This window comes from Lynx canadensis, chromosome B3, assembly GCF_007474595.2.
Source record: "Lynx canadensis isolate LIC74 chromosome B3, mLynCan4.pri.v2, whole genome shotgun sequence".
Lineage (NCBI taxonomy): Eukaryota > Metazoa > Chordata > Mammalia > Carnivora > Felidae > Lynx > Lynx canadensis.
The window spans coordinates 22,254,460-22,266,565 of NC_044308.2; positions in this window are offsets into that span (position 1 = coordinate 22,254,460).

A 12,106-nucleotide genomic window follows, 5' to 3' on the forward strand; every position below is an offset into this window, starting at 1 on the left:
GAATATAAAAGTGGGATAAACTACGAACATTGGCAGATAATCTACCAAATATAAAGAAGATATGGAAGTAGAGTATTCTCAAGTATATGGAAAGAGCTACCTCGGGAAAACATTACATGATAAAAACCAATGGTAATATACTAAATTGCATTTGACAACTGGTTAAAAAGAAGTTGGGTAGTAAGAATTACTAGTGGTCTTTTTTGCTATACCTATTTGGATTGGGATAATTTGCCAGATTTTTATGAACCCATGTGAAATATACTTAAGAGTTTGGAGTTCCTTTTGGACCAGGTCTTGCTGCATCCAGGCCTCTCTGTGCCTTTTCTCTGTGGTCGCTTGCCCTCTGCTTGCGTTCTCTAGGCTTCTTTGCATTTTCAGGGCAGTTCTGTTCCAGACAGAAGTTATTAATCACCACTACCCACTTATTCATGAATTCTGTGTTGTGCTAGTCAGTTTCCTATGGGAACAGACAACCATAAAATCTCAGTGGCTTACACTGAAAAATAGTTATTCCCTATTTGTGCTATATTGTGTCCGATTGTTGGCTGTAGGTCTGAGTCAATATGTCCTTTCCTCCAGGATCCAGACTTAAGGACATGCCCCCCTCCTAGGAAATGCCATGCTCATAGGAGTGGGAAAGCTCTGTTGGACCTGACACACTGCCACTTCTCTTCTTATTTTATTAGCCCAAGCTAACCACCACAAGGCAGGCAAGTGCTTCCCACTTGTAAGGGGATGTTGACCTTGACATGCTGATAGGGAAGAGAGTAGCAAATGGGAGTGACATCACAGGATACCATGACTTAAGCCACTTTCCCTGCTTAACACAGTGGTACCATTTTGAAAAATGTGGCAGGATTTCTGGAATTCTATTCTTGTCTGACAGATCTTGCCATTCTCTTGCCAGTTTCATGTTAAGGGAATTGACTCTCTGAAACAGTGGCTATAGCACATCCTCCACAGTGTTTCTCTTCCAGAAAACATTCCTAGTGCAGACTTCTTACATGGAATACTGCGCCTTTCAAACATCTTAATTGCTAATCCTATGACCCAGCTACTTTTGGAGAAATACTGTTTTGAGTTGCCAGATGCTCGCCCATATCAGCATTCTATAACAGCACTGGTGTGTCATGTATTGACATACCTCGATACAGGATGTACTACTCAGCAGATTGGACTTCCTCCAGCAGTGACAGCTGGGCCACTGCTCTTGCTCCCTCATACCTGCCCCCTCTCAGCTACTGGCCAACCTGCCTCATCCTCCAGAGGCAACTGGGTCATGACAACTGAGTGATGAAAAATAACACTCCACTCTGCTTCTAACATACCAAGAAACTTTATGACTACTAATTTTTGTAGTAGGTTTGAATTTAATCCACATTCATAGGTGTCTTCCAAACAAATAGTCTTCCAAAGTGCGGTGCCCATTTATATTTACACCAGAAATTTTCTGACATTCTTTAAATTTTAGTCATCATGATAGGCATGTAGTATATGTCCCTGGTGGTTTCAATTTGCATTTCTCTGATGACATAATGATGTTGAGCAACTTTTGATATAAACATTGATCATTTGAATGTGTTCCTTTTGTCAATTATTTGTTCAAGTGTTTTTTTCAATTTTTTAATTGAGTCTTTTTCTTAAAGATCTGTGGGAGCATATTGTATAATCAGATAAGAACTTTTGTCTATTGCATGTCCTTGAAATATTCTCTCCCACTCTCTGACCCACATTTTAATTATTTTAATATTATATTTCAGTAATATATATTACAAAAATTTTATTTATTTTTTTAAATATGAAATTTATGTCAAATTGGTTTCCATACGACACCCCGTGTCATCCCAAAGGTGCCCTCTTCAATACCCATCACCCACCCTCCCCTCCCTCACACCCCCCATCAACCCTCAGTGTGTTCTCAGTTTTTAAGAGTCTCTGTGCTTTGGCTCACTCCCTCTCTAACCTCTTTTTTTTTCTTCCCTCCCCCATGGTCTTCTGTTAAGTTTCTCAGGATCCACACAAGAGTGAAAAACATATGGTATCTTTCTCTGCCTGACTTATTTCACTTAGCATAACACTCTCCAGTTCCATCCATGTTGCTACAAAGGCCATATTTCATTCTTCCTCATTGCCACGTAGTATTCCATTGTGTATATAACCCATTTTCTTTATCCATTCATCGGTTGATGGATATTTAGGCTCTTTCCATAATTTGGCTATTGTTGAACGCACTGCTACAAACATTGGGGTACAAATGTCCTGAGGCATCAGCACTCCTGAATCCCTTGGGTAAATTCCTAGCAGTGCTATTGCTGGGTCATAGGGTAATCTATTTTAATTTTTGAGGAACCTCCACACTGTTTTCCAGAGCGGCTGCACCAGTTTGCATTCCAATAGTGCAAGAGGGTTCCCGTTTCTCCACATCCTTGCCAGCATCTATAGTCTCGTGATTTGTTCATTTTAGCCACTCTGAGTGGTGTGAGATGATATCTGAGTGTGGTTTTGATTTGTATTTCTCTGATGAGGAGTGACATTGAGCATCTTTTCATGTGTCTCTTGGCCATCTGGATGTCTTCTTTAGAGAAGTGTCTATTCATGTTTTCTGCCCATTTCTTCACTGGATTATTTGTTTTTTGGGTGTGAACCTTGGTGAGCTCTTTATAGGTTTGGATACTAGCCTTTTGTCCGATATGTCATTTGCAATATCTTTTCCCATTCCGTTGGTTGCCTCTTAGTTTTGTTGTGTTTCCTTTGCTGTGCAGAAGCGTTTTATCTTCATGAGTTCCTAATAGTTCATTGTTGCTTTTAGTTCCCTTGCCTTTGGGGATGCGTCAAGTAAGAAATTGCTGCGGCTGAGGTCAGAGAGGTTTTTTCCTGCTTTCTCCTCTAGGGTTTTGATGGTTTCCTGTCTCACATTCAGGTCCTTTTATCCATTTGAGTTTATTTGTGTGAATGGGTAAGAAAGTGGTCTAGTTTCATCCTTGTGCATGTTGCTGTCCACTTCTCCCAGGATCATTTGTTAAAGAGACTGTCATTTTTCCATTGGATATTCCTTTCCTGCTTTGTCAAGATTAGTTGGCCATACGTTTTGTGGTCTAGTTGTGGGGTTTCTATTCTATTCCTTTGGCTAGGTGTCTGTTTTTGTGCAATACCATGCTGTCTTGATGATGACAGCTTTGTAGTAGAGGCTAAAGTCCTGGGATTGTGATGCCTCCTGTTTTGGTCTTCTTCTTGCAAATTACTTTGGCTATTCGGGGCCTTTTGTGGTTCCATACAAATTTTAGGATTGCTTGTTCTAGCTTCCAGAAGAATGCTGGTGCAATTTTGATTGGGATTGCATTGAATGTGTAGATAGCTTTGGGTAGGATTGACATTTTAACATATTTATTCTTCCAATCCATGAGCATGGAATGTTTTTCCATTTCTGTATATCTCTTCAATTTCCCTCCATAAGCTTTCTATAGTTTTCAGCATACAGATCTTTTACATCTTTGGTAGATTTATTCCTAGATATTTTATGCTTCTTGGTGCAATTGTGAATGGGATCAGTTTCTTTATTTGTCTTTCTGTTGCTTCATTATTGGTGTATAAGAATGCAACTGATTTCTGGACATTGATTTTGTATCCTGTGACTTTGCTGAATTCATGTATCAGTTGTAGCAGACTTTTGGTGGAGTCTATTGGGTTTTCCATGTATGATATCATGTCATCTGCAAAAAGCGAAAGCTTGATTTTGTCATTGCCAATTTTGATGCCTTTGATTTCCTTTTGTTGTCTAATTGCTGATGCTAGCACTTCCAACACTATGTTAAACAACAGTGGTGAGAATGGACATCCCTGTCGTGTTCCTGATCTCAGGGAGAAAGCTTTCAGTTTTTCCCCATTGGGATGATATTAGCTGTGGGCTTTTCATAAATAGCTTTTATGATGTTGAAGTATGTTCCTTCTATTCTGACATTCTCGAGGGTTTTATTAAGAAAGAATGCTGAATTTTGTCAAATGCTTTTTCTGCATTGATTGACAGGATCATATGGTTCTTATCTTTTCTTTTATTAATGTGATGTATCACATTGATTGATTTGTGAATGTTGAACCAGCCCTGCAGCCCAGGGATGAATCCCACATGATCATGGTGTATAATTCTTTTTATATGCTGTTGAATTCGATTTGCTGGTGTCTTATTGAGAATTTTTGCATCCATATTCATCAGGGATATTAGCCTGTAGTTCTTTTTTTTTTTTTTTGCTGGGTCCTCTTTCTGGTTTAGGAATCAAAGTAATGCTGGCTTCATAGAATGAGTCTGGAAGTTTCCCTTCCTTTTCCATTTTTTTTGGAATAGCTTGAGAAGCATAGGTATTATCTCTGCTTTAAATGTCTGGTAGAATTCCCCTGGGAAGCCATCTGGTCCTGGACCTCTTATTGTTGGGAGATTTTTGATAACTGATTCAATGTATTCGCTGGTTATGGGTCTGTTTAAGCTTTCTATTTCTTCCTGCTTGAGTTTTGGAAGTGTATGGGTGCTTAGGAATTTGTCCATTTTTTCCAGGTTGTCCAGTTGGTTGGCATATAATTTTTCATAGTATTCCCTGATAATAGCTTTTATTTATGAGACATTTGTTGTAATGATTCCATGTTCATTCATGATTTTATCTATTTGGGTCATCTCCCTTTTCTTTTTGAGAAGCCTGGCTAGAGGTCTATCAATTTTGTTTATTTAAAAAAAAAAAAACAACTCTTGGTTTCATTGATCTTTTTTACAGTTTTTTTAGATTTTATATTGTTTATTTCTGCTCTGGTCTTTATTATTTCTCTTCTTCTGCTGGGTCTGGGGTGTCTTTGCTGTTCTACTTCTATTTCCTTTAGGTGTGCTATTAGATGTTGTATTGGGTATTTTTCTTGTTTCTTATGATAGGCCTGGATTGCAATGTATTTTCCTCTCAGGACTGCCTTTGCTGCATCCAAAGCATTTGGATTGTTGTATTTTCATTTTCATTTGTTTCCACCTATTTTTTAATTTATTCTCTAATTGCCTGGTTGACCCATTCATTCTTTAGAAGGGTGTTCTTTAACATCCATGCTTTTGAGGTTTTCAGACTTTTTCCTGTGGTTGATTCCAAGCTTCATAGCATTGTGGTCTGAAAGTGTGCATGGTATGATTTCAATTCTTTTATACTTACTAAGGGCTGTTTTGTGACCCGTATGTGATCTATCTTGGAGAATGTTCCATGTGCACTCAAGAAGAAAGTATTATTCTGTTGCTTTGGGATGCAGAGTTCTAAGTATATCTGTCAAGTCCATCTGATCCAATGTATCATTCAGGGCCCTTGTTTCTTATTGATCCTGTGTCTAGATGATCTATCCATTGTTGTAAGTGGAGTATTAAAGTCCCCTGCAATTACCACATTCTTATCAATAAGGTGCTTATGTTTGTGATTGTTGTTTTATATATTTGGGGCCTCCTCTATTTGGTGCATAGACATTTACAATTGTTAGCTCTTTCTGATGGATAGACCCTGTAATTATTATATAATGCCCTTCTTCAAGGGATCCCCTTAGGATCTCTTGTAGGCTGTGGTGATGAATTCCTTCATATTTTGTTTGTTTGGGAAGACCTTTATCTCTCCTTCTATTCTGAATTACAGACTTGCTGGATGAAGAATTCTCAGCTGCATATTTTTTCTGTTCATAACATTGAAGTTCTCCTGTCATTCCTTTCTGGCCTGCCATGTTTAAGTAGATAGGTCTGCCACTAGTCTTATGGGTCTCCCTTTATATGTTAGGGCATGTTTATCCTTAGCTGCTTTCAGAATTTCTCTTTATCCTTGTATTTGGCCAGTTCCATTATTATATGTCCTGCAGAAGATCGATTCAAGTTATGTCTGAAGGGAGTTCTCTGTGCCTCTTGGATTTAAATGCCTTTTTCCTTCCCCAGATCAGGGAAGTTATCAGCTATGATTTCTTCAAGTACACCTTCAGCCCCTTCTCTCTCTCTTCCTTTTCTGGAATTCTATTATATAGATATTGTTCCATTTGATTGCATCACTTAGTTCTCTAATTCTCCCCTCATACTCCTGGACTTTTTAATCTCTGTGTTTCTCAGCTTCCTCCTTTTCCATAATTTTATCTTCTAATTCACCTATTCTCTCCTCTGCCTCTTCAATCCGAGCTGTGGTCACCTCTATTTTATTTCGCACCTCATTTATAGCATTTTTAGCTCCTCATGACTATTTCTTAGTCCCTTGATCTCTGTAGCAATATATTCTCTGTTGTCCTCTATACTTTTTTCAAGCCCAGTGATTAATTTTATGACTATTATTCTAAATTCTTGTTCCATTGTATTGCTTAAATAGTTTTTGATCAATTCGTTAGCTGTTGCTACTTCCTGGAGTTTCTTTTGAGGAGAATTCTTCTGTTTTGTCATTTTTGATACTTCCTGGGGTGGCACAGAACTGCAGGCACTTCCCCTGTGCTGTCCTGGAGTAACTCGTGTTGCTGTGTGGGGCCACAATCAGACCTGATGTCTGTGCCCAGCCCACTGCTGGGGCCACAGTCAGACTGATGTGTACCTCATCTTCCCCTCTCCCAGGGGCAGGACTCACTGTGGAGTGGTGTGGCCCCTGTCTGGGCTACTTGCACACTGCCAGGCTTGTGGTGCTGCTTTGATGGGATCTGGCATATTAGCCAGGGTGGAGCTTCAAGGTGCACAGGGGTGGGAGGGGCAGGCTTAGCTTGTTTTGCTGTTGGTGGTCCCCTGCGGAGGGGCCCTGTAGCACTGGGTGGGAGACAAACCTGTCGTCATTGGAATGGATCCACAGAAGTGCAGCATTGGGTGTTTGCGCAGTGCAAGCAAGTTGGATGATGGGAACTGGTTCCCTTGGGATTTGAGTGGGGGATGGTAGAGGGAGAATGTGCTGGCCAGTGCCTTTGTTCCCTGCTGAGCTGAGTTCTGTCTTCCAGGGCTCAACACTTCTCCCTCCCGTTGTCCTCTCACCCTCCCGCTCTCAGAGCAGAGCTGTTGACTTATAACATTCCAGATGTTAAGTCCTACTGGCTGTCAGAACTCACGCAGTCTGACCCCTCTGCTTTTGCAAGCAAGACTCAGGGGCTCTGCCTTGCCAGGCAGGCTGCCCCTCCACTGCCCCAGCTCCCTCCACCAGTCCGTGTAGCATGCATTGCCTCTCCACCCTTCCTACCCTCTTCTGTGGGTCTCTTGTCTACACTTGGCTCCAGAGAGTCTGTTTTGCTAGTCTTCTGGCAGTTTTCTGGGTTATTTAGGCAGATATGGGTGGAATCTAAGGGATCAGCAGGACAAGGTGAGCCCAGAGTCTTCCTATGCTGCCATCTTCCCAAAAACCTTTATAGTTTTTTATAATCATGACTAGATAGTTCAAATTTTAAAAGTAATACTGAATTTTTCTCTTAACATGTATAATTATGTTAATTTATTTTCAATTGTTAAACCAAACGTAAATTCCTAAAGGCACTCAATTTGCTCATGACATATTTTTTCTTTGTGTATATATCAGTAGATTGTATTTACCAAATCCTTACTTTGATTTATTTTTAAATTGTGTTCAAGAGAAATATTTTTTTTCAAGAGTTCAAGGTAACTTTTAAAGAACTAAAGAGTAACTTTCCTTTCATGTATGCTCATTTTGGTTTTGTACCAAGATATCTTTGCATCGTAAAATTAATTGGCAAGGGTTGTTTTTTTTTTATATTCTCTACACCTTTATATGTATTCTCCCCCAAATGTTTGGTAAATTTATCACTGATTCAATCTGGAGTTTCTTCATAACAAAGTGTTTAATTACTGATTAATTATTTAGGGTTGTGAATATTTTATATTTATTTTTGATTGGGTTTAATAATAATATTTTCTAAGTCTATTTTTCAAGTCTGGTCTATTTTTCAAGTTTTTGACATAAAGTTGTTCATAATAGTTACTAGTTATGTTTTTATACCTGTAGGAAACTGTGATGGCATTCCTTTCCATTCCTAATATTGTTATTTATGTTTTATGTCATATGTATATAATATATAACATATATATAATGTAATTTGTATATAATTAAATATTATATGCTTATATATTTAATTATATAGAATATATATGACTATATAATTACTTGTACCTTTGTATTCCTAAATATATTATAATTATACTTATATAAACATATTTAAAATACATTTTAATTATATATGCATATAATATATAGAATTTAATATATAATTTTATATATGTGTATATAGGGAAAAAGAAAAAAGAGAAAAAATAATGAGCAAATAATATAATAAATTGCCATTAACTCATCACTCAGTTTCAAAAATCATAAACTTATACCCAAATGTTTTGTCTGAAATCCTATAATCCTCTTAACATGAACACACATGCAAAATTATTTTTAAATAAATTACAGAGATCTTTTGGCCATTTAGTAAATTCAGTTGAGAATAGACTTTTTCTACTGAGTTATTTTCCTTTTCATACTGACTTGTAGCCTATTAGATTCAAAAATATATCTATTTTTAACATGGGCCCTCCCTGATCAACCTATCTAAAATAACATCTCATGTCAAGTTCTGTTATTCCCTTACTTTTATTCTCTCTTTAGCACTTGCTAAAATCCAAGGTTTATTAATATATTTATTTATTTATTTATTTACTATTGTCTGTCTTCCCTATAAATGAAAACTACTGTCTGATTTGTTTCCTACAGTTTTCCTGGTGGCCAGAACAGCAATTTGTTCATAACAGACACTCAATAAGGATTTTTTGGATGAATTAATTTATTTGTAATAGACTGATATACATTCTGGATATACTAGTCTGGATATACTAAGCTCTTGTTGCTTACTTCACTTACATCCAATCTTTGTAAGTTTATGATGCCTTTTTATGTACAGATGTATTTAATTTTAATGTTGTCAAACTAATAAATAATTTTTGTATGATTGTCTACTTAAATATCTGTCCCTATCCTGAGAATATAAAAAAAAATCATTCTATATGTTCTTGTAAGGATATATTTGATTTTGCCTTTCACATATTTTTCTGAAACATTTTTATAAATTGTGTCTGTCAGAAATCTACATTTTTTTCTTGAATGGATAGTCTGATGACTTTGTTGAATAGTTTACCTTTTGCCTATTGATCTGCAATGCCATTTATTCTCATTTAAGGTTTGATTTTCTACTAAAGAAAATTTATTTATCATTTGTTGTCTCTAAACCATTGCCACACTATTTTAATTTCCATAGCTTCATTATACGCTTTGCTAGGTTTTAACTGGTCAATGCCCACACACTTTGGTTCCTGTCTCAGGAGTCCCCCAAAACACTCCCAGGTACCCGGACAGGCTGTTATACTCACAGTTACTGTTTATTATAGTAGAAGGATACAGATTAGACCAAGAAAGGAAAAGGTATGTACAACAGAGTCTAGTAGCGACTAGGCATGAGCTTCCCTTATGTTTTTCTAGTAGAGTTAGACATCACTTAATATTCCTTGCCATTATACGTAATAAAATGTGCAGTATTGTCAACTGAGAAGGTTTACATAAGTCTTGGTGTGTGGGGCTTTTATTGGTGTTAGTGACATAGACAAGAACCACTCACATGACTGACAGCTGCTCAGTTTCCAGTGGCCCCACCCCTCACAATCAAAGTAATAAGAAAAACTGCAGTGAAGGGTTAACATGGCAGCCTGAATCCCCAAAATCCATGTTCCAAAGGTCTTCAAGACTGACCCCTGATGGGCTCTTGGAGATAACTTCTGAGCCCTGGGGATACGCTACCTGATATGTCTCTGTATTCTTAAGGTACAAGATGGTATAGGCTAATTCTGTGATTTATGGTGAACATCTGTTTTTGTATGTGTGCAGCTCTGGGCCACATTGTGACATATCAGGCAGCATATCCCCAGGGCTCAGAAGTTATCTCCAAGTGCCCATCAGGGGTCAGTCTTGAAGACCTTTGGACCGTGGATTTTGGGGATTCAGGCTGCCATGTTAACCCTTTACTGCACTTTTTCTTATTCAAAATCATTTTAATTTTTCTTGGCCCCATGCTCATCCATATGGATTTTAGATTTGTTCTGTTGAGTTCAGTGAAATATCCTGTTAATATTTATATTTGAATTGCATTGTATTTAACGACTAAATATCTTTGTGGTATTTAGATTTCTGAAGCAAAATCTTGGTTTTCCTATTTATTTTGATTTTTTTTCTCTCTCTCTGAAAGAAAATACTATATATATTTCTCCGCCAAAGTGTAGCAAACATGTGTTACACTTATTTTAAGGTACATCACTTTCTTGTGCACATTATAAATTATATGCTATAGTATTTTATTTAAGGTATTTGCATCCCCCTTTATAAGTGAGCTTAGTCTGTAATGCTTTGTTTTTATATTTGCCCTGTGTTTTTCTATTTCTTTTTATTTCATTTCTACTCTCTGGAACAGATGATGTAAGACTAGAATTATGTTTCTTAAATATAATTTATTATCAATATAATTTTGGTACTTTCATTGGAGTTCATTTTTTAAAGTTATTTACTTATTTTGAAAAGTGGAAGGGTCAGAGAAAGTGGGGGGGGGGGGGAGAGAAAGAGTCCCAAGCGGGATCCATGCTGTCAGCCTGGAGTCCTACACAAGGCTTGATCTCACAAACTGTGAGACCTGAGCTGAAATCAAGAGTCAGACTTCATTTCTGGCTGTGGGTGACTGAGCCACCCAGTGCCCCTGTTGAAGTTCATTTTAAAGTATTGATTCAATTAATTTAATTTAGTAGGTTTATAAAAGTTTTCTACCTTATGTAATTACTTTAAGATATTTTTCTAGGAAACAGGCCACTGAAGCTTCAAATTTATTTTACCAATTTATATTTCCTTATAATTTACTTTTTTAAAAGTATATTTTTGTATATAAAAATTTTTAATACAAATGTTAATCATCTGTATTCTTTCTCTTTATATAAAGGGATATGGCTAAGGTTTGTCTATTAGTCTTTTAAAATACTCAACTTTGGTTTTGTTGATCTTTACTTTTAAATCTTTGTCATAAAAATATTTATTTTTATTTCATTAATACCACCTAGCTGGTGAATTTCATCCATCTAATATTTCCATTTAGTGTCTTTTTTGTTACTTATTTTAAGCTCCGTGTTATTTGCTTTACATCCTTGATGTGATGCTTTTATTTCTGTTTAGCTCTAAAGAACTGTGGTAGTGTTGATGGGAATGTAAATTGGTGCAGTCACTATGGAAAACAGTACAAAATTTCTTCAAAAAATTAAAAATAGAATTACCATAGGATCCAATAATTTCTCTACTGGGTATTTACCCAGAGAAAATGAAAACACTAATTCAAAGAGATATATTCACCTCTGTCTTTGCTGCAGCATTATTTATAACAGCCAAGATATGAAAGCAACTTAAGTGTCCATTGATAGATGAATGAATAAGAAGATGAATGAATAAGAAAAATTTGTACATATGGGGTGCCTGGTTGGCTTAATCAGTTAAATGGCTCTTAATTTTGGCTCAATTCATGACCACAGAGTCTTGGGATTGAGCCCCATTTTTGCCTCTGTGCTGGGTGTGAAGCCTGCTTGGGATTTTCTGTCTCCCTCTCTCTCTGTCCCTTCCATGCTCATGCTCTTTGTCTCTCTCAAAATAAATAAACATTTTTTAAAAAGATGTGTATATATGTATATACAGTAAAACCTTGGATTGCAAGTAACTTCTTTTGCAAGTGTTCTGTAAGATGACCAAACATTTCTGATAAATTTTAACTTGACAAACGAGCAATGTCTTGTAATATGAGTATATGTGATGCTGAATGTCACATGATTACAACTGAGTCAATGATTCTTTCTCTCTCTTTTTCTCTTTCTCTAGCTGCAGGATTGTGGGTGATTGTCAATGCAATGCCACATTCCTTTCAAAATCCTTGAAAGGAGGCAAAAGCAAATGTCATTGGATAAAGTTTCATGAAAAGAAAAAGATTCCATTGAGCTAATAAATAGCAGCAATTTGTTAGTAATAGTGAAAGTCATCCTACACAATAACCCTCCTCTCTCTTGTCTCCCTCACACCAGCCA